A 24694-nucleotide genomic window follows, 5' to 3' on the forward strand; every position below is an offset into this window, starting at 1 on the left:
TTTCTGTTTTGACCTCAGGGTGTTTCTGTTCTCAACAGTTCTGCATTAATGTGTGCATCCAAGTCGCGGAATTGCACAGCAGGGCCATTGAAACTCAGCCCAGCTCAGCCTGGGTTAGTGAGGCAGAGCAGAACCAGGGACCTTTCCCCTGAACCCACTGGAGTGTCAGAGTTCAGCTCAGGGACACACCGTTTGAGGGAGCTTGTGGCTGTTGGTACCCCAGTGGGCAGGTGATGGAATCTCACCAGAGGAGAGTTCACAGGAATTGTAGCGACTGTCTTACAAGGAAAAGGCACCAGTCTGATCCCCGGTGCCCAGACTGGATTGGTCTGGGTTGTGCTGAGGGAGTTGGCAGCTCACGCTCACTGCTCTGATTCCACAGGGTCTTACACTCACCTGCGTTAGATCTATGGGGACAAAGATTGGCCAGGAGCATGCTGAAACCAGTCGGTTATGCCATATGTGGTGCATAGTCTTGTGTCATATAAATGGACAGACTAACCCCACCTCCACAAGTGTGGAGAATTATCCACAGGAGGCAGAGTCACACTCCCAGGTTTGTCCTCTGCTGAAGTTGCTAAACTGTTGGAATGTTTCTGAATGGCACCATCTATACTGTATTGAAATTAAATAAACCCTTCATGAGGACCAAAAAGGGAAAAGGGCTGAAGCCAGAATAAAAGGGTGGTGTAGAGGGAGGAACACCAGCTGGTGGGTGATAAATGAATCCATGTGAAGGAGGAGAGTAGGTACGGAGAAGATAGATAGATAGATATACTTTATTGATCCCGAGGGAAATTGGGTGTCGTTACAGCTGCACCAACCAAGAATAGAGCATAAATATAGCAATACAAAAACCACAAACAATCAAACAACAATATGCAAACTATGCTAGATGGAAATAAGTCCAGGGTCAGCCTATTGGCTCAGGGTATCTGACCCTTCACGGGAGGAGCTGCAAAGTTCGATGGCCACAGGCAGGAACAACCTCCCATGATGCCCACTGTTGTATCTCGGTGGAATATGGCCGGAGTCCAACAGCAAAAAGTTCAATATCCGGTCTACAAACACGTTCCTCAATTGTAATATGGTCAGGATTGCACCATCTGTTGTTAACCAGAACAGCAAGCCCCCAACTCCTTTATGCTTACCACTCTCAGCGCACTTCAGGTTAGCCCGAACGGTCTGGGAGCCCTCCATGGAAAAGTTTTGGTCGGGTATGTCCTCGTGCAGCCCCGTTTCAGTAAAACACATAACACTGCTCTCCCGAAATGTTCTCTGACTCCTGGCTAGCACCGTCAACTCATCCATTTTATTACCCATCGATCTCTTCTACTTCTTTCCTCACCTTTGTGATCCCCCTCTGCATCCTCTGTGTGTTTTCCTTCAAATTTCAGCAGGGGTGTCTGCCACTCTGTTTGCTAAACCGGCCGGCATAAGCGCAATCAGCTGGTCCCTGGAATAAACAATGCAACCATACTGCTGACCCGCTAATGAGACGTATCCGAATGTAACTATTTCCAGCACTAAAAAAACAAATAAAACTCTCTCCACCAGCATGTTAGAGAGGGTGCAGCTTCAACGTGTTACCGTGAAAAAAAAATACAACAAATAACGTAAGTTAACAAAGTAAGAAGAAAAAAGTAAGAAAACTAGTTGGAACGGCTGTAACAGGTGATAAGCTAGGATGTGATATTTCATGACATACGAGGAGTAAGTGGAAGGCAGACTGAGGTGGGAGATGTTTGTGCCAGGTCTCCACCTGCTCTACCCTATGACAAGATTTCTTGAGATGTGTGGGGATCATGTGGATCCTGTACACACTATAGCCCTAATCGGTGTCAGGAAAGACCTGAGACAGAATAAACATGATCCTTCATCCTTTCTGGAATGTGATTACCAGAATTGCTCACAATACTCCAAATGTGGCCCACATCTGACCTGCCAACAAGTACACTGAACATCCCGGGCGATGAAGACAATCATGCTGTCTGGCTTCATTACCACCCCAATCTACATGTGCTACCACTTCAAAGGCATCCTTCTGTTAATCAGTACACCAAAGAGACTTTAGAGTAACATTTAGTATATACATGCAGAATCAAAATCATGTCTAATATTATGAACATACGTCACAAAATTTGCTGTTCTGTGGCCACAGTATATTGTAACATATAACAATAAAAACAGTAAATTACAATAAGCATATAAATAAATAAATTTAAAATTAAATAAGTTGAACTAAAACAGACAGACTGAATTAATTCTGAGGTAGTCGGTGCATTTGAACTTGCCTACCAGCACAACAGATCCATAACAGGTGCCATTTTATTGGCTCTTCACTCAACCCTGGAACATCTGGAGAACAACGATGCAGGCATCAGGATTGTGTTTTGTGTATTGTGAGCAGTTATGGTCCCCTAGTCTTTAAAAGGATATGCTGAAACTGGAGAGGTTCAAAGTAGGTTCATAAAAATAATTTCAGGATTGAATTGCTTATCATATGAAGAGTGTTTGATAGCTGTGGGCCTGTATTCACTGGAGTTTAGAAGAATGAGGGGTGATTTCATTGAAACTTATCGAATGGTGAAAGATAGAGTGGGAGTAGAGAGGACGTTTCATTTAATGAGAGAAACTAAAACTTAGAGAACACAGGCTCTGAATACATAGGCGCCCTTTTAGAATGGAGATAAGGAGGAATTTCTTTCGCCAGACAGTGGTGAATCTGAGAAATTCTTTGATACAGTTCATTGTTCATTCAGAAATATGATGTTGGAAGGGAAGAAACTGTTCCTGAAACATTGAGTGTATATTCCAGCTTTTGTACCTTCTTCTTAATGGTAGCAAGGAGAAGAGGGGCATGAGTGATGGTGTTTAATGATGAATGCCATCTTCTTGAACCATTGCTTTTTTGAAGGTGTCTTGGATGCTCAAGAGGCCATGAACAAACAGGCCAAGTATACAAATCTCTTCAGCTTTTCTAGATTCTGTGCAGTAGCCCCTATGTGGTGGCAGTTAATAGGTTCATCCGATTCCACTCAGTTAGCCACTGTCAGATGCCAGGAGTTCACATATTGTACAAGCAAGGTTATCAATAAGGTTCCATTGGATATCCTGCAAAGCTGGCTCTAGGTGTCTCTCTGCACTCTCCCTCAATGTTGAACACAACGTGGTGTCAGAAGTGATTGATCATCGCTGAATTCAGGCTACAGACAAAAGTAGACCCCTAATAAGAAAGAATTTGCTGTAAGTCTGTTCTTGTTTGCATATATCTGTGGGAGATTTCCAGGGACTTGTCAGCCTGGACTATCTATGCTAGTTGCTAACCGTATGCACCAAAGTTGCGCTGAGACCTGACCACGGTTGCTAGGCAATGCCTCCTGACTGCACCCAAGAGTGGATGCATTGTAATAATCTGTAGGCCACTTGTCTCGGGAAGTGCACAGAGACACAGACACAGCAGAGAAGTCAGTTCAACTCTCAGGGAGAGAGAAAAAAAGAATTTTGTTGTCCAAATAATAAATAAACAAACAGGAGCAAATACCTGCAGTACCTATACCTAGATGGTCAGATGGTCTGCATCCCAGAGTGCTTAAGGAAGTAGCCCAAGAAATAGTGGATGCATTAGTGATAATGTTTCAAAACTCTTTAGATTCTGGACTAGTTCCTGAGGATTGGAGGGTGGCTAATGTAACCCCACTTTTTAAAAAAGGGAGAGAGAAATCGGGGAATTATAGACTGGTTAGCCTAACATCAGTGGTGGGGAAAATGCCAGAGTCAGTTATCAAAGGTGTGATAACAGCACATTTGGAAAGCGGTGAAATCATCGGACAAAGTCAGCATAGATTTGTGAAAGGAAAATCATGTCTGACGAATCTCATAGAAATTTTTGAGGATGTAACTAGTAGAGTGGATAGAGGAGAACCAGTGGATATGGTATATTTGGATTTTCAAAAGGCTTTTGGCAAGGTCCCACATGGGAGATCAGTGTGTAAACTTAAAGCACACGGTATTGGGGGTAAGGTATTGATGTGGATAGGGGATTGGTTGGCAGACAGGAAGCAAAGTGTGGGAATAAACGGGACCTTTTCAGAATGGTAGGCAGTGACTAGTGGGGTACCGCAAGGCTCAGTACTGGGACCCCAGTTGTTTACAATATATATTAATGACTTAGATGAGGGAATTAAATGCAGCATCTCCAAGTTTGTGGATGACACGAAGCTGGGCGGCAGTGTTAGCTGTGAGGAGGATGCTAAGAGGATGCAGGGTGACTTGGATAGGTTAGGTGAGTGGGCAAATTCATGGCAGACGCAATTTAATGTGGATAAATGTGAGGTTATCCACTTTGGTGGCAAAAACAGGAAAACAATTATTATATGAATGGTGGCCGATTAGGAAAAGGGGAGGTGCAACGACAACTGGGTGTCATTATACACCATTCATTGAAAATGGGCATGCAGATACAGGAGGCGGTGAAAAAGGCGAATGGTATGCTGGCATTCATAGCAAGAGGATTCGAGTACAGGAGCAGGGAGATACTACTGCAGTTGTACAAGGCCTTGGTGAGACCACACCTGGAGTATTGTGTGCAGTTTTGGTCCCCTAATCTGAGGAAAGACATCCTTGCCATAGAGGGAGTACAAAGGAGGTTCACCAGATTGATTCCTGGGATGGCAGTACTTTCATATGATGAAAGACTGGATCGATGAGGCTTATATTCATTGGAATTTAGAAGATTGAGGGGGGATCTTATCGAAACGTATAAAATCCTAAAGGGATTGGACAGGCTAGATGCAGGAAGATTGTTCCCGATATTGGGGAAGTCCAGAACGAGGGGTCACAGTCTGAGGATGAAGGGGAAGCCTTTTAGGACCCAGATGAGGAAAAACTTCTTCACACAGAGAGTGGTGAATCTGAGGAATTCTCTGCCACAGGAAACAGTTGAGGCCAGTTCATTGGCTATATTTAAGAGGGAGTTAGATATGGTCCTTGTGGCTAAAGGGATCAAGGGGTATGGAGGGAAGGCAGGTACAGGGTTCTGAGCTGGATGATCAGCCATGATCATACTGAATGGCGGTGCAGGCTCAAAGGGCCGAATGGCCTACTCCTGCACCTATTTTCTATGTTTCTATCTTTACTTACCTAATAAAGGCACCTGAAACATATGCTTTCTCTAAACTAAGGAACTTTGAGAGACGGCTCCGATGCTTCGAGAGATTTTGCAAGCAAGCTCACTCAGGTGACATCATCAGTGGATTATGTTCAGTGCAGGACGAATTCAAAGTATATTTCACAGGGAAGTTAAATGTGATATAAGAGAGGGAAAAGTTTTTTTTTAAATACTTTATTTTCAAAATTTTCAAGAAAAAACAATGAAATCAACAAGAACATACCAGCTCAGACATGTATAAAAATAAAATAAGCAAAAAAAAAAAGAAAGAGACATAACATTAGAGGGATGCCTATTGTACAAAGTGCTCAAAATACTAAACATTAAATCTCAAATGAGGGCTGTGAGAAATTGCTCATCCACTTCCAGACTCATCCAGGTAGGCAAGAAATGGATCCCAGATAGCCGAAAATTTTCAATTGAATTGGTTCTGTAGAACCTAAGTTTCTCCACCTGTATGGCTGAGATCATATCAGCCATCCATCTCCAAAAGGAAGGGGAAGATGATTTCCATTAATTCAAGATAAGTCTTTTGGCAACAATCATCCCCAGCATCAGACACTGTTATATGGCTGCAAGGAAACAAACAGTAGATTACGAGCAGCCAGACATAGCAAGACCAGCTTCCAAGGGGAAGAATCTTTTATAGGCCTTTGAGTACCAGTCGAATATTTTGGACCAAAATCCAGTCAGTAATGGGCAAAACCAAAAGGTGTGGGACAATGTGGCTTCCATCCCTTGGCATCTATCACACATTGGCGAGACAGAAGGGTAAAGCCTGTGCAATCTGAGTTTAGAGTAGTGGAGACGGTGGACAACATTAAATTGGATCATTTGATGCCTGCTGTTAACAGAGCAAGCCTGTATCATAGAAGAACACTTATCCCAGGCAGCTTCAGATAACTCAATGCCCAACTCCTCTCTCCAGGCGTCTCTAATCTTCACAGTAAATGCTACAGTGCAATTATCAAACATACAAATTTAGAAATGAGACGCCTGGAGTCAGGAGGGTTCTTTAAAATATTGAAAAACATATGCTTCCCTGGAAGGATTTCAAAATTACAAATCTTAGATTGAATGTAGTATCTATTTTGTAAGTAATGAAAAAAGTGCGAATGAGGCAGCTCAAATTTCTCTTTCAGCAGACTAAATGTTGCAAACCATCCCTCTGTGTACAGGTCTTCAATAGAAAATAGACCCTTCTCTCTCCAAGCATGGTAGGTTTTAACTGACCATGAGGGTAGAAAGGAGTGATTAAAACAGATTGGTGTTTGTACAGAGGTCTCTGATAAATTCAGAACGCTCCTAATCTGATTTAGAATTCTGATGGAATTTTTCAAAACAAAACTCAAACTTTTTGAAGTCCCAGGCTTCTCTAACTTACAGAACAGCATGGCTGGCAAAGAGGAATTGACAACAGAGTTAGCCTCCATACATAGCCACAAGGGAGCCTCAGGGACTAGGTTATCCGGAGCCCCCTGTTGCCAAGACATTGAAGCCCTAGCATTGACAGCCCAATAATAGTGTCTAAATACAGGTAATCCCAGCCCTCCTTCAGACTTGGGCTTTTGAAAATGAATTTTCGAAATCCTGTGATTCTTATAATTCCAGATATAAGACAATATTATGGAGTCCAATTATTTAAAGAAAGCTGATGCAAGAAAAATGGGGAGATTTTGACAAAGATAGAGAAACTTAGGAAGGGAAACCATTTTAATTGAATTTATACGACCAATCACGGACAGAGGTGGGGTTCTCCAACTTTCTATATTCTGTTTAAGTTTTAAAATAAACGCCACAAAGTTTAATTTGAATATTAAGTTACGATCTTTGGGGATTGTTAAGCCAAGATAAGTAAAGTGATCTTTAACTACTTTGAATGGGACACTTTCCAAAAACAACCCACGTGTAGTCGTCGGAGAAGGGCACAAAGTCACTTTTTGTCCAATTGATTGAGTATCCCGATAGTCTGCCAAAAGAGATGATTAAAACTAGAAGAAGAGGGACTGACTTTTCTGAGTTTTGTAAGTAGAGTATCACATCATCAGCATATAAACTAATAAGTGTTTCAATACCTCCCACTTTCAAACCCAGAATATTTGGGTGACTTCTTATTTTTAAGGCAAGGGGCTCTACCGCAACGGCAAAAAGGGCCGGCGAGAGAGGCCCCCTGCTGGACTGAACCGTGTAGGGGAAACAGTTGAATTGTCTCCGTTAGTTATAATAGAACACACTGGGCTGGTGTACATCAGTTTTATCTAAGATACAAATGACTCCCTGAACCCAAACCTGTACAGTGACTAAAACATGTAAGGCCACTCAATCTGCTCAAAAGCCTTCTGTGCATCAAGGGACAAAATTGCTGACCCATTAGCTTTCCCATGATCAGCATAAGACCATAAGACAAAGGAGCAGAAGTCGGCATATATAGTATTAAGGAAGCACCTGACATTGGGAAAAAAGAACCTACCTGGGACAAATCCTGTCTGATCAGGATGAATGATAGATGACAAATACTTATTTAGTCAGTTAGCCAGCATTTTAGTAATTACCTTTCTATCGAAATTCTGAAATGCAATGGGCCTATAAATGGACGGGTCTGTTTCCTCTTTACCTTTCTTTAAAATGAGGGAAATGTTAGCCTCATACAATCTTCTAGGCAAGGCTTTATCTCTTTCAGAGCAAGATATCATTCTGAGGAGAAGTGGGGCAAGGATATCACAGAATTTCTTATAAAATTCACAGCCAAATCCATCCGGCCCAGCAGCCTTGCTGGATGGAAATGACTTAACAGCAGAAGTTATTTCTTCCATTGTGAAGTCAGAATCTGGGTCCTCCCTAGCAGCGTCACTAAGTTTCAGCATTACAAAAGAATCAAAGAAGTTGGGGGACTTCCGGGTCATCAAGGGAATGGCGGCATAAGGAAAAGGACTCTTGACAAAAAAGAAGGCAAACTGCCCCAAAATCGAAATTAGACAAATACTTAATATTGTATAATTATATTAATAAAAGGGGCAAGGATGATGTCTAGGAACAAGATTAAAAAGTCTGCTCAGAAGGCTGATAAACACAAAGAGACGCAGCAAGCCGACGGGCCGAGCTCCCCCATGGCAAGCCAGGATGGAGATAATGAGGAGGAATCGGTGAATCTGTCTTTGATTCTCAGAGAGATTCGCGAGTTTCGACAAGATAACAACAAACAGCTGGAAGATAGTAAAGGAGAAATAGTAAAAACTAATTCGAGGATAGATGAAGCCGAAGCGAGGATTGTTGGAATTGAGGAGAAGCTACAAAACGCAGAGGAAGTGATAGCAGAAATGCTGAAGCTACAAGAGCAGCTCCAGTGGAAAATAATAGACCAAGAAGGCCGCTCAAGAAGGGAAAATGTGAGGATCTACCGAGTTCCCAAAGGAACTGAAGGTAAACCTGGATTGATGATTCCCTTCGTGGAGAAGCTGCTTAGAGAGAGAACCTTGATATACCGGACCCAAAAGACCTACAGATAGAAAGGGCTCACCGCGCGTTGGCACCACAGCCTCCGGCAGGTGCCCAGCCCAGATCGATTCTGGTCAGATTTCTCAGTTATAGAACGAAGGAAGAGGTGCTCAAACGGGCATGGCAAAAGAAAGGTTTCATGTGGAGCAACTGTAAAATCAGTTTAGACCACGATTACGCACCGGGGATCCTTGCCAGATGGAAGGAATATGCGGAAACACGGAGGGTCCTGAAGGAAAACAACATCAGATTTCAGACCCTGTATCCAGCTCGGCTGAGAGTCTTTTACGACGCAGGGACAAAAACTTACGCTACGGCGGAGGAGGCAACGTCGGACTTGGCGGACCGGGAACTACCTATTAAAGTTAGCACCCAACCAGAGTCGCTACTGGAGAGGATTCGGCAGAAGTCGTGGCAGCCAGTGTGGCGCGGACGCTCCACACGAACCAGAGTGTCAAACTACAAGGAAAAGCTGCAAATATTCAGACGCGAATGTACAGAGCGTACAGATTAATTAAGAGAAATAACTGAAAAGAGTAAATCAGACTTAAAGGTAAAATGAAAGCTGGTAACTGAAAATAAACTAGACAGAATAACCTGAATGATAGCAATATGGTCGAGACATAAATAGGAGAAAATTCTCTATGATTATTCACACTGCAGAGGGCCCTCTAACTCAGGGTGAAGATAGAGGTTATCCCTCTGAACTGAGGCGGGTCGGTGCTCAGGCCTCACTGTTGGAAGTCGGGGAAAATTTTCAAATGTTATATGTTCAAAAATGTCTAGGGTGTGGTTATATGTCTTGGTTTACTGTTGAGAAGGGATTGCTTACTGTTCGGTTAGAAAAGGAGAGTGTTTTTTTTCTACTAGAGAAAAATGCAAATTGAATTGGTAAATATAATTTCCTATAATATTAATGGGGTTTTGAATCCAATTAAAAGAAATAAGATTTTGTCTAAATTGAAAAAAGAGAAGGCACAAATAGCTTTCCTCCAGGAAACACATATGAGCCAATCCGAACATGAAAAATTAAAAAGAATGGGCTTTAAGCATGTATTTTATTCATCATATAAATTGAGCCACAAAAGAGGGGTAGCTACTTTAATATCAAGTACTCTTAATTATGAACATATTTCAGAGACTAAAGACAAAGATGGACGATTTGTAAAAATTACAGGAAGAATAGAAGGTACAGAAATAACATTGCTGAATGTTTATGCTCCACCAGGTTGTGAATGGTCATTCTATAGACACATTTTTGACCTAATGATTAGCTCTCAAGGGGTAGTAATCTGTGGAGGGGATTTAATATTAGGTTAAATCCTGCATTAGATTCTTCAAGAATAGTTACTCAGAATAAACCTCTGACTCAGAAAATGAATTTATTGATGGAGGAGTTGGGAATTATAGATGTGTGGAGGGAATTACACCCCACGAGTAAAGATTATACACATTGCTCTTTCCCTCATTCAGCCTATTCAAGGATAGACTATTTCTTTATCTTTAATACAGATAGACCCAGGATAAAAAACTGTAATATTGCAACAATTGATCTGTCGGATCATAGCCCAGTCTCTATGTCTCTAATCCTGGAAAGGAAAATGAGGAAAACACTATGGAGGCTAAACTCACATATACTCAATAACCTGAAAGTAATGGAGAGATTAAGCGGAGAAAACAAAGAATACCTAGACCTTAATGACACGGGGGAAACATCACCAGTGATCTTATGGGATACATTGAAAGCTGTACTGAGAGGAAAAATTATTTCCATTACCACTCACGTGAAAAAAATCAATGCACAAAAATTAGCAGACCTTCAAGGAAAATTAAAACAACTTCAAGTTGTAGATAGCAACAAAAGTAATTCTAAGTTAAAACAGGAAATTAGGAAATTACCAAGTGAAATTGATGATATTTATACATTGGAAATTCAAAGAAATTTTCTTTACCCTAGACAAAAGAATTATGAAGTAGGAGGTAAATCAGCTAGATTATTAGCACATAAATTACGAAAACAACAAGCAGACAATACAATTCATAAAATAAAGAATCCAAAGACAAAGCTTGTGGAGAGTACAATAGGGAAAATTCAAGAGAGTTTTGAAACATATTATCGACAGCTGTACTCCCAACCCCGGGCCTCCCATGGGCCCTATATAGACACTTCATTGAATTCTTTAGATCTACCCAAGTTTACAGATTTACAAAATGAATGCCTATTAGAACCAGTAACTGTCAAAGAACTGAACGTGGCCATCTCTAGTTTAAAGGCTGGGAAGTCTCCAGGTTCTGATGGGTTTACCTCAGAGTGGCACAAATCGCTGAAGTCACAGTTAGCCCCATTACTACTTAACACCTTTAATTGGATTTTGCAGAGAGGAGAAACTCCACCTTCCTGGAGAGAAGCGATTATTTCAGTTATTCCTAAAGAGGTTAAAGATAAACTAGAATGTGGTAATTATCAGCCAGTTAGCACTCTTAATTTAGATTACAAATTATTTACATCTATATTAGCGCGCAGATTGGAAAAGCTTTTACCTGGCCTAATCCACTTAGACCAGACTGGATTTATTCAACAAAGGCAAACACAGGACAACATAAGGAGAACTGTACATATACTAGAACAGGTTATTAAGAATGGGACAGAGACAATGGTAGTGGGATTAGACACTGAGAAAGCTTTTGATTCAGTTTGTTGGGCATCCCTATACAGAGTGTTAGGAAGATTCAGCTTTCAAGAAAAGTTTATTAAAGTAATCCAGACTTTATATGACAGCCCTACAGCTCGAATTAAGATAACTGGGAACCTCTCTGACTCCTTTATTTTAGAGAGAGGCACTAGACAGGGATGCCCAATTTCTCCTCTCCTTTTTATGCTATATATTGAACTGCTTGCCCAACTAATAAGTCAGAGCGAAATCGTAAAAGATATCAAGGTGGCAGGGATTGAACAGAAAGTGGCGTTATTCGCAGATGATGTTTTAGTCTATCTGAGTGAACCAGAAAAATCACTTATAGGATTGTTTACACTGTTGGATGACTTTGGGAAAATATCAGGTTATAAAATAAATGTAAAGAAAATGCAGGTTATGTCCCTAAATTATACACCATCCAAAAAACTGCAGGATACATATGATCTTAAGTGGGAAGCTAAATCATTAAAATATTTAGGAATAACCCTGCCGAAGGATTTTTCAACGCTATCACAGGTAAATTATGGGCCATTAATCTCAGAGATAAAAGCAGATATGCATAGATGGAATCTTATCCCCTTTTTAAATTTAAATTCAAGGATAAATACTATAAAAATGAATATTCTTCCTCGGTTACTGTATCTTTTCCGTACTTTACCTGTGGAGGTGGATGATAATCAATTCAGGGAATGGGGCAAATGGATTTCCCACTTCATTTGGCAAGGAAAGAAACCTAGAATTCGATATAACACCTTACAGTTAGGGAAGGAAGGAAGGAGGTATGGTACTTCCTTGCTTGAGAAATTATTTTTATGCTTCACAGATAACCTCTCTGTTATACTGATGTAATAGGGAATATAAGGCTAGATGGAAGGAAATAGAATTTGGATTGGTTTACAGTTTTCTGCTACAGGCCTCAATAGCAGACAAAGAATTGATGGCCCAATTGGAAAAGTTTATAAACAGCTGGATAAATCTTACATTAAAAGTATGGCAGAAGGTGGTTAATTCATGTGGAATCAATAACATGTTAAAACTTTTCAGATGGTGTGCATATGATACCGAATTCCTTCCCAACAGAGGAGATAAAAGATTTGAACTATGGATAAAGAAAGGTCTTACAACCTACCTCTCATTTATACATAAAAGAGTATTACAAAGTTTCCAATTCCTGCAGGACAAACATGGCCTAGAACACAATGACTTTTTTTAGGTACCTTCAAGTACGGCACTATGTTAACCAGAGTTGTAGATATACAGATTTATCAACAGTAGAATTAGAATTTTTCAAGATTCTGAATTTGGCTTACAGTTCAATACCAAGTAAATCAGTTTCTCGATTATATAATGCACTCTCCCATGCTAAAAATGTAAACACATTGTATATTATAGAGAAGTGGGAGAAAGAAGCAGTGCTGGTACTTTCAGAGGAGGCTTGGGGGAAAATACGCAGCTTTCAGTGGTCTTCGACTAACTCTTTGACTTGGAGAGAACATTGTTGGATAAGTATTATAAGATACTTCAAGACCCCATATCAGGAAAAAATAAAGACACAAACATGATGTGTTGGAGAAGGTGCGGCTCCAAGGAGGCAAATCATTTCCATATTTTCTGGGATTGCCCTAAATTAAGTTCATATTGGAAAGGTATTCATAGAACATTAGTTAAAGTACTTAAGACCCAGATACCTCTGAACTTTGAGACACTCTATTTGGGGCATGTATTGTTTCTTGAACAGAAGAAAGATATAAAGTTGCTGCAGGCCCTTTTAGCGGCAAGTAGGAAATCAATCACTAGAAAGTGGCTAAATCCAATACCACCTACATTAGAAGATTGGCACGAAATTACCTTGGAAATATTTAAAATGGTAAAGATGACTTACTCTCTGAGAATTCAAAAAGAAAAATTTTATCAAATTTGGAATAAATGGATTGAATATATAACCCCAAAGTGAGAAGACTTTAGATGACTCTCCTAATGATTTAAACTGCTCTTCTCATCAACACAGTAATATTGCTAACGTAAGCACCCCCGGTCTAAATGTTTACTGTTTTTGTTTTTTTTCGGAAAATGGAGAATTAACACAAGTAAAGGAAAAGATTTGGGAAAGGGATAAAAAATGATAAAATTAAGTAAATAAGTACATAGGGATTAGATAATTATGTTTGGGGGTAGGAGCAAACATGAACAAGTTAGGATATAAACACCTACAACGGTAGTTACATAGGCTTACATACAACATTTTGGATCAGAAAGAAATGGTCCAGAAGAGATATATGGAAATTATTATTAATCCACTATTATTACTATTTTTCTTAACAACTAATATCATTACTTAGCCTAATAGAGTAGCATTTCAACTGCACATAATTATCTATTTAAGTGTCTAATTTCTTTTTATATCATCTTAATGTGTACTTAGGAATGTATAAATAATTATAGTTTTATACATATATTAAAACAATGGAAAAGGTTATACATGTGAAAAAAGTTCATGATACTTGTGAATTCCTTATCCAAATAAAAATTAAAAATAAAAAAAAATCAAAAAAGTCATTCAAATCAGATTGAGTGGCATTGCATTTAGAAGTGTAGAGTTCACTGTAAAATTCTTTAAAACTGTCATTTATCTTCTTGGGGTTAGTTAACAGGGTACCCTCCCTCGATCTAATGCAATGAATTGACCTTAGGGCCTGGGTGCCCCTGAGCTGCTGCGCCAGGAGCCCCTCAGGCTTGTCCCCCATTTCAAAATGCTTTTGTCTTAATTTTAAGAGGAGGTTATTTATTTGACTACCTGAGATACAATTGTACTCATATTTAAGCTTCATTATTTTATTATAATCTTCAGAGGATTTTGAAGACTGGTATGTCGCTTCGAGGGTTGGGAGAGTATTCTCAATCTCCAATAATTGCCCTTCTCTCTCCCTCTTAGCAGCAGATTCATATGAAATTATATACCCGCGAATTACAACTTTTAATGTCTCCCAGAGTGTGGAATCTGACACCTCGCCGTTATCGTTAATTTCTATAAAATCTTTTAATCTGGTGGTGATATATTCTATAAATTTCTTATCGGGAAGTAGGGAGGGGTTAAAACACCAGGAATAGATTCGTTTGGAAAGGGAGAGATTTAGGGACATTGTCAAGGGGCTATAGTCAGAAATTAATCTATTATGATAGTTTGTATTGGTAACACGAGATATTAAATGAGAATCAACCAAAAATAGTCTATTCTACTATAAGATTTGTGTACATGAGAATAATAAGAATAGTCCTTGTCGGTGGGATGTTGAACTCGCCAAAAATCTACTAAATTCCTGGATCTAATCAAATTATTTAGGACCTGCACTGACACGATATTTGAGGATGGGCGGGAGGACAATCTATCTAAGTATGGATCCAGGTAGCAATTCAAGTCACCGCCGATTATAATATTTGAATTACTGTCAGCCGGAAGTAAATCAAAAACTTTCCTAAAAAAACTTGGCTCATCTGTGTTTGGACCATAAATATTAAGGAAGGTTAGCGGAAACGAATTAATGGTGCCATAGGTCATAATAAACCTGCCAAGAGGAGCTGTGGTCATGGAAGTGAGTTGAAATGGAATATTTTTCCTAAAGAGGACAGCCAGACCACAGGCATGAGAAGTAAATGGTGACTGGTAAACCTGCGATATCCAGCTAGATCTCAATCTGCATTGCTCAGTTACTTTGATATGGGTTTCCTGTAGAAAAATCACATCTGCAGATAGAGATTTGAGATGTCTAAAAACTTTATCAATATGACCAAGGCCCTTAACATTCCATGAGACAATTGTAATATCTTTACCCCCCAGATGCGTTCTACCGCAAGGCCTCTGCATATGAGAATAAAAAAGGGATTATTAGAGTTGAGCACAAACATAGTAAACAATGCAAAATAACTGGCAGCCTCATGAGAACACAATATACACTAAAAAAAACATGTCTGAGCTATAAACAAGAAAAACACACACCCTAGCCCACCCCACTTCGTGTCTTTCTAAACCAGATACATAGTTCCCCACTTCCACCCCAAAAGGAGCTGCTGGGCAGGTAACTAACATTACACAATTATCACAAACCCCTTCTCCGAGAAAATTTATAACACAAATTATATAATACCATTAAACAGATGCTATTAGGGCTGGGGAGAGTTATTCAATATCCGCACCTGAAGCTGAACATTCATGACACCAACTCAAATTTAACCCTGCTAATAACAAAGATATTTAGAACATTCTCTGCAATTAAATCCCAGTGAGGCATACAGCATTGCAAAACTGCATATAACAAGCAAGTCCCTATCCCAACATAGAAATATACGCTGAATAAACAGTGTCAATATATCTACTCCGTTTTGAGTGCATTATTCCTTTCCAAGAATTGTGCTGCTTCTATCAGGTCATCGTATACTTTAGGTGCTCTTCTATCTGGATGATAAATATAGAGCCTAGCCAGATACCGCAGGGTATCTTGATTCCTCCATCACGCAGAGTTTGCAGTACATCACGAAAGGCATGACGTTGAGTCATCACCTCTTTAGTATCGTCCGGGAAGATCAAGACCTTATTTCCCTTGACCTCCATGGGTTGTAGTCTGCTGCGGCACAGGATCAGCTCTTTCACTTGAAAGTGATGGACACATGCCAAGATGGTACGCGGTTTCCTGCCGGCAGCCGACTTCGGCTGGAGAGAGCGAAACGCGCGATCAACTTTAACCGGATACGGGAAATGCTCTTCCCTGAGCAGCTTGGGAATCAGTCTGGAAACAAACTCAGTAGGTTTACCATCCTCCTTGCCCTCTTGTATCCTTACAATCTTAATATTATGTCTCCAGGAACGAGCCTCTCAGTCATGCACTTTAGTTTCAAGCTGGCTATTCTGTCTCAGTAGCTCTGAGTACTTAACTTCAAGCTCTTGCACGCGTGTTTCAAGGTCACTGGTGGTTAGTTCTTGATTAGCCACACGGGCTTGTAAATCAGCCTGTGAGGCCACAAGCGCCTCGAGCTTGGTCTCAAAAACATCAAAGTGGTCGTTAATGTCACGCAGAGCTGACTCAGAAATCTCCTGACCTAATTCCTTGCACATGGCGTAAGTTTTATCCGGCAGTATCTCAGACGCGGAGAAGTTCTTTGCAGATCCGTTGTTAGCACTAACTTCGGTAGTTTGGCAGTCGGCGGTCTTGGCTTTATTTGCCTTCGGCATTGTCAAACTTTTCCAAACACTTAGTTTAGACATACACTGTTGGCCTATGAATGAATAAAACACGGTATAATAGTAATTTTATCGAGGTCTCGGAGAGGAGCACCGACCAAACACGTCTAATCCATATGCATACGCACTGGCGCCCCCCCCCCCCCCAGAGAGGGAAGAGTTTAACTCCAGAAACCAGGAGTCAGATGAAAGTGTAAATGACTATATCACAGCATTGTGTGCCCTCTCAGACAACTGTGTATATTAGAGATAGGATTGTTGTTGGGCTACTAGAAACCAAATGGCTCAGCTCAAACAAAGCAGATAAGAGAAGCAAAGAGCGCATAAAATGTCCAACTACAGGAGATGCAGCAAGTCTTCATTCCATGTCAAAGAGATCTGTCTCGTGAAAGATGTGAAATGCCATCAGTCCAATAGAGTTAGCCATTATAAAAGACAGTGTCACTCAAAAACAGTTCTTCAAGAAGTCAAAGAAGACCATGATTCAGACGAAGGAAGAGATTTCCTTGAGGCTCTTTTCAAAAATAGACAAGGCAGGTGTACTACGGTTTTGTTGTAAACTGAGGCAGTGACATTCAAATTGGACACTGAGGCAGATGGCTGTGACATTACGCATTATACAAAACCCAACAAAGGAAGTGCTCATGGGTCCAGGGAAACATAGGCTCAGTGTGAAAGAAATGTTTATTACTTCCATTCATAAAAATGAGAAACAGTTAAAATAGGATGTCTATGTTTTTCAGAATCTCTTCTCACCACCACCGGGATAACATGGCACAGTTGGATTCGCTAAACAAAGTTTGGTGGCAGGAGAAGTACCTGGAATTGTTCACAAGCCTGGGGATACTGAAAGAAGAGTGCCTTATCCAACTAAGGCCAGAAGTGCTGCCTTACTCTCTGACCACAGTGAGGTATATGCCAGTCTCATTGACGAATAAAGTCAAAGCTGAACTTGAGGGAATGGAGGTGCTTGACATCATAGCTAGAGTGAATGGATCCACTGACTGGTGTGCGGCATTGTTCCCGTTCCCAAGCCAGACGGCACAGTAAAGATCTGGATCTGTGTTGATTTAACAAAATTGAATAACGATGTGAGGCTCTGAGTTCTGACCAGCTAGCTTTAACCACTTCTCAAATCTCTGACTTACTCGAAAACTGTTGCTCCCAAGCAACATTCCCCTGCTCATGCTTAACACTGCTGTAATTAACCTTTCCGATTTATCAATTTGCCCTGGTTTCCAGCCCTCACCGTATCTATAACTATCTGAATACTGAAAATATGTTTACTGTTCCCAAAAATGGTTGTTGTGAAGTGTCTAGTGTGGTAGAATAGTGGGTAGCGCTTGTCACTCTCACTTACAGTATCCATCACTAGGTAACAGTCTTGCAAAATGGACAGCTGAATGTGCAAGCCTCTCCAACACAAAGACTTATGTAGTGCCTCCTCGCTGGCAACAAATGGAAACTGAACTCCTTTCGGACTCATGCTGAACTGTAGAGGACAGGGAGGAGGCCTGGCCTCTGCACACCTGATATGTAGGCCCACCGATGTGTGGATACACTCTGGTCTGCTGGTGAACCAGATTTCCAGCTATGAGTAAATATCCCACTGACTTGTGGGCAGCCTCAGGACAGACGAAGGCTATGGGAGTAAACACAGACAGTAAATCCAGAGTGGAGCCCCTAAGGCGGCTGGATGTCTTTGAAGATCCTTCCAGCAGTTCCTGCAACCAAGCTGGTGCCAAACGTAACGCTTCATAAGTTTTCCTTTGGACTACACCGGTGAGGCTGAGAGGGGGATCTTGACAACTGGACATCTCAGGATATCCATACTTTCTGCCCAGACATTTGATGATGATGATCGTCACTCAGTCTCCTTTGACAGAGATAGAAGCATAGAAACATAGAAAACCTATAGCACAATACAAGCCCTTCAGCTCACAAAGTTGTGCCAAATATGTCCCTACCTTAGAAATTACTAGGCTTACCCATAGCCCTCTATTCTTCTAAGCTCCATGTACCTATCCAAAAGTCTCTTAAAAGACCCTATCGTATCCGCCTCCACCACTGTTTCCAGCAGCCCATTCCACGCACTCACCACTCTCTGTGTAAAAACTTACCCCCAACATCTCCTCTGTACCTACTCTCCAGCACCTTAAACCTGTGTCCTCTTGTGGCAACCATTTTAGCCCCGGGAAAAAGCCTCTGACTATCCATGTGATCAATGCCTCTCATCATATTATACACCTCTATCAGGACACTTCTCTTCCTTCATCGCTCCAAGGTGAAAAGGCCGAGTTCACTCAATCTGTTTTCATAAGGCATGCTCCCCAATCCAGGCAACATCCTTGTAAATCTCCTCTGCACCCTTTCTATGGCGTCTACATCCTTCCTGTAGTGAGGTGACCAGAACTGAGCACAGTACTCCAAGTGGGGTCTGAACAGGGTCCTATATAGCTGCAACATTACCTCTCAGATGGACGCCAACCATCAACCATCAAGATAGCAACTCAAGTACTTGCAGATTTTGCACTTTCCATAGTCTATCCATATTCAATTCTTCCATCTCCTGCTGTCCTTGAGAATGGTAGCCCATGTCCAGGTAAATACAGCACTATTTTTTTCCTATTGATGTGCAATATTTGCTCATCCCATATTGGGCACTCTACATGCGGTCTAAAGACAGAGAAGGGTTTGAGACAAGAGTTGATGAGCTCAAGGTGGTGTCAATGTTTGACTAGTAGAAACAAGAATCGGTTTTCGGTTGGTGTCATCAAAGAGTGGCATGAGGATGAGAAATAGGAGGCTCCCAGGATAGGCTGTCAGAGGGAACCAGGGGAAACTGTATGGGAGGTGAAGTGAAGAAATTGCGGTTGAGTCTTGAACTGCAAATGGATCGGCAAGATGAGAGCAGTTACACCTGCCTGGACTGCGGTAGGAAGTTGTTGGAGGAGATATTGTGGAGAACTGTATCCAAGGCTGCAAACAGGCTGGGCAGGATAATGAGGGAGAATTTCTCTCTGCAACCTGCTCACAGGATGTCATTTCTGACTGTGGTCTGAACCGTGTTGGTGCAGAAGAGGAAGTCCTGGCGGAAGGAGCTCAGAAATGGAGTTCTGTTAATAATGGCATGGATTGTGAGATGGCAGCACATTTATGGACTTGGAGAGGAAAGCAAGTTTGACACTGGAGATTGAGTTTATATGGACAAAAACGAAACAATGTTGTTGTGACCAGTGAAGAAAAAACACTTACTTTGCGTGGAAACAGGATGAAGAAGTAAAACAAAGACATTCATCATCAAACCGGCTGGAAAACATCTGCAGTGAACCCTCAGCCTCATTTTGTGGGTTTCCTGCAAGAAATGAAAGGCAGCTTTAGACTGAGTGACAGGAAACCACAGACAGCACGTGTCAGCCTATTGAGTTTCATTGCAGAGATCACCAAGTGAGTTAGACCGTTTGGACAATTATTCTTCTTTTTAAACATGTCGTTTGTACATTTAATACTGAGTGTGCTTAGGCACACTTTAAGCACCTGCGTGTTAATGCAAATGTCTAATCAGCTAATCATGTGGTAGCAACTCAGTGCATACATGCATGCAGACATGGGCAAGAGGCTCAGTTGTTCAGACCAAATAACAGAATGAGAATGAACTGTGATCTAAGTGACTTTGACTGTGGAATGATTGTTGGAGCCAGATGTGGTGGTTTGAGTATCTCAGAAACTGCTGATTGGCTGGGGTGTTCATGCACAACAATCTCTAGAGTTTACAGAGAATGGTGTGAAAAACAAAAAAAAAATCCAGTGAGGGGCAGTTCTGTGGGTGAAAATACCTTATTAATGAGACTGATCTGAGGAGAATGGCTGGAATAGTTTAAGCTGACAGGAAGGTGACAGTAACTCAAATAACTACAAGTTACAACAGCAGCATGCAGAAGAGCATGTCGAACCTTGAAGGGGATGGGCTACAGCTGCAGAAGACCACATTGGGTTCCACTCCAGTGAATAGGGACTGAGTGTTTATTGTTGTCTGATGAGGACGGCATTTAATGCCCAACCTGAATTGTCCTTGAGTTAAGCGGTCTGAGAAACTATTTCAGTGTCAGTGACATTATTGTGAATCATTCAGTATATAGTCCAGGCTGAGTGTGGATGGAATTTAATGAAACTGAGTATTTTTTTTACAAGAACTAAAAGTTTCAGAGTCACCATTAACCAAACTTGCTTTGCATTCAAGATTTCTGTGTAATTTCCACCAGAGGACAGAAAGCTTGAGGCTGGAACTGGGGCCTTGAATTATTTGGCAAAAGAAAACTCTATTACTTTGGTTGTTGACAGATATTTTATTGTGTATAACACTTTGAAAATCTTGACCGCTGAGAAATTCAGAATCAATCCAACACAATTACATGAGAAAACAATTCCCTTTTGTAGGTTCTGCCACTGGTATATTGTCACTGTTGTAATAAAGTCATGGAATACTACAACACAGAAACAGGCCCTTTTGCCCATCTTGTCTGAGCTAGCCCGGTCTTCTGCATTCAGACCATAGCCCTCTATACCTCCCTCATCCATGTACTCTGCTGACTTCTCTTAAATGTTGCAATTAAACTCACATGGAGTCATAGAGTCACAGAGAACTACAGCAGAGAAACAGGAACAGCACTCCATCCAGTCCATGACAAACTATTATTCTGCCAATTCCCATCAAACTACACCTGGGCCATAGCCCTCCATATCCCTCCCATCCATGTATCAATCCACACTTCTCTTAAATGAGGCAATGAAATGCACATCCACCACTTCTGCTGGCAACTCATTCCACACTAATCACTTTCTGTGAAAAGAAGTTCCCTGCCAGGCTTCCCTTAAGTATTTCATCTTTCACTCTTAACCAATGACATTTTGTTCTAGTTTCACTGAAATTCAGTGTAAAAGATCTGCTTGCATTTACCCTTCCATCCCCCTCATATCTGTCTAACTCTATCAAATCACCCCTCATTCTCCTACAGTCCAAGGAATAAACAACTAACCTGATTCAACTTTTCCTTATGCCTCAGGCCCTCAAATTCTGGCAACACTATCGTAAATTTTCTCAGTACTCTTTCAAACTTATTGATATGCTTCCTGCTCCTGATACTCCAAATTTGACCTCATCTATGTCTTATAAAATTTTAACAAAACATCACAATTCCTGTTCCTAATGCATTGATTTATGAAGGCCAATGTACCAAAAGCTCTTTTTTGGACCCTATCTACTTTCAAGAAATTATAGATTTGTATACCCAGATCCCTTCGTTCTACTGTGTTCCTCTCTGCCCTTCCGATCATTGTGTAAGACCTACCCTGGTTCATCCTCCTAAAGTGCAACATTAAATCTCATCTGCCATCTTTCATCTCATTTTTTTTCCATCTGATTTCTATCCTACTGCAAACTTTGATTATCTTCCTTGTTGCCCAATTTCACTTATGTTTTCAGTTCCTCATAAAGAACTCCCCATTTAGTGTGTCTGTGATGTCCATCCATACCCTTCTCAGCAAAATGTTTTCAACTTAGTTGGACCTCACTGCTCAGACCATGAACTGAACAAGCAGCAGAATGGTGAGGGAGAATGAAGTCCTTAAACAGTCCCAGAATGTCAGTGGGGAAACAGGAAAATGAAAGCCATTTTGACATTGGAAGTGTTCTATTGACTAGGCAACAAGAAAGAAAGTTTAAAATGGGTATAATATGGGATGCTGGTCATTGATTTATGAGAACTCTACAACATTGCAATTGAGAGAAAACTAAGAAAAAGAAGAGATAAATAATGTCTTAATGCCCTTATTTAATCGACAGTGAGACAGACTGCAATGGTAGAACTGATTGAAAGAGTGAAGTATCAAACAGTGCAAGATAATTAACACTGAGTTCAGTTGTTTGACCCCATTTAAACCTCTCCTTTTCTTGTAGTGAGATTGCTTACCTTGTGGGAAGATACTGATGAAAGAGTCCAGAGACTGAGCATACAAACTCCAAGCATGGTGACACACAACAGGCTGAGTTCCCCTGGCTCTGCATCGTAAGTGACAACAGCTCTTGTGAAACTACAGGGCAGTCGAGCTTCCTCTTCCTCTTCAGCTCAGGGCTCAGGTATCACTCATGTTAAGTGTGTTTGAGCCAATGAAAAATCAGCTTTAAATAGTTGAGCTGGACAATGCAAAAAAAATACTGAACTAAAAATTATATTGGAAAAATTTAAACTTGAAACATTATTATTTTGAAGGCTTTTGGGAGCCTATTAAACATGCAAGGTAATGGTAAATGACAGAATATGGAGCAATGAAAGGAACATTGTCAACTTTGTTGGATTCTATCTTTGTAAATGAATTTTGATAGTCTGTTAATTTTAAACTGTATCAAAATGCATTATAATATCTTGAACCCTTGGTTGAAATAAACACAAGCGAGCTTGATTTGATACTTAAGGTAATAAAAGATTTTCTAAGTTAGTCCAATATTGAGTGTGAGTTTACAGTTTTACCCAAAGCAGAAGTTCCAGCTACCATCTTTGTAATGATCGAGTTTTATCCTGTGTCTTTTAATGTTTCCCATGTGAAACTCACAGATAGTCCCAAGATCTTCACAGATTTTAAGATTAAATTTTGATCTTCTTTGCTCCAATGCCAATTCAAACTAATGTTAATTTATCAAGTAATTTTCATTTATTTAAGGTCTGGTTACTCCAAGTAAACCAAATCTTATTTAAGAATGCTTATTCCTATGTCGGAAGCCAATTTTCTTTTTAAACATTGTTAATGGAACTACATAGTTCTCACTTTAACATAAATCTAGAAAAATTTCTGAATGTATAAATAATGTTTTTAAGGATTGTTCCACTGATCTCCCATGAGTAATCATGTTCAGAGAGGCACAGAGAGAATCTGTGATTACTGATAAGTAACTTTATTGTCTCAATGTAAGAGTATATGAACTTACACAACTAATTGCCTGCATGCATTCCTACTCTGCCTTCCTGCCCCTCCATGAACAGTCAAAGAATAGAAAAGGTAATACCAGATAAAGCCTCTATGCTGGGCTTGTGTTCGTCATGGTCCTGATCTAACCTCTACGTGTCCCTGGGGTTCTCCACATCCGTGAAGGTTCGTCTCTGGAGAGAGTGGTCCCTATTTTGCACCAGTTCAAAAGTTGAATTTCAGTGTTATTAGTTATGACTGACCTATAACAACTTCTTATTGGCTCTGGTACAGGTCAGCGTCCATGTATTGCCCTTCTGCCACAAATGGCCAGTTCATATCTCTTAGGGCAGACACAGACCACACCAGTTACAAACCTGTACATTATATCTAACTAAAGAATAGCTCACAAATAACTTCTGATTTGGAAATGATAACTTATCCAGCAGATTAGCTGGACCATCATTGTGTCTGCTTCAAACACTGATCCAGTCAAGCAACTCCAGTCCACAAACCGGAGGATGCAGAGCAGCTTCACAAAATGGCAGCCTCCATTCCTTCAACCTCATGGCAAGAACATAGACAATTGACCTATCTGTTTCCACTCTCCTTGATTTATTCAAACTCACTGATTTGCGGACTGCAGTTCTTTCTGGCCAACATTTCCCTCCTATTGATTCAAAGATATTTATACTCCACTCATTCTATTGACTACCCATAGGACTGCCATGAACCCCCAGTAGGTGTGCCATGCTTATTTTATATAAAGATACGGGTAACTTTTACTTACTGAATTCATACAATCTTTATACCGGCTGTCGTCTTCTCTGTATTACAAAGCCATCATCCTCTACCTTTTGCCTTCCACCTTCTAAGGTGATACATATTAAAAAATACAATTATCAGCATGCATAAAATTAATATTTCAGCAGTGTGCAATACTATCCTCACCCATAGATGTATTTGAAAATTTGATCCCCAATTCCGAAACTTATCCCAGGAGTCTGTGCCATGCAATAATTCATTTGTTTTATCAGTATGTCTTAATTATTTATCTTGCCTGCTCCACAACTCATATCCAGTTCGCAGTCAAGAGAGGATTGGTGGCAATTCGGTAACAACATAGTCCCATAAATTTTG

At 40.6% G+C, this 24694-nt stretch overlaps 1 protein-coding gene across 1 annotated transcript in view; it reads right to left on the reverse strand.

The window, feature by feature from the left end:
- Positions 1 to 22586, reverse strand: part of LOC140200569 (uncharacterized) — a 556670-nt gene extending 534084 nt beyond the window's left edge. Inside the window, exon 1 of the mRNA XM_072264083.1 lies at positions 22564 to 22586. The gene's annotated coding sequence lies outside the window, so the exon portion shown is untranslated. The remainder of the gene's footprint in view (positions 1 to 22563) is intronic.
- Between the last annotated feature and the right edge of the window lie 2108 nt (positions 22587 to 24694).

Source organism: Mobula birostris, chromosome 7, assembly GCF_030028105.1.
Source record: "Mobula birostris isolate sMobBir1 chromosome 7, sMobBir1.hap1, whole genome shotgun sequence".
In the NCBI taxonomy this organism is placed as follows: Eukaryota; Metazoa; Chordata; class Chondrichthyes; order Myliobatiformes; family Myliobatidae; genus Mobula; species Mobula birostris.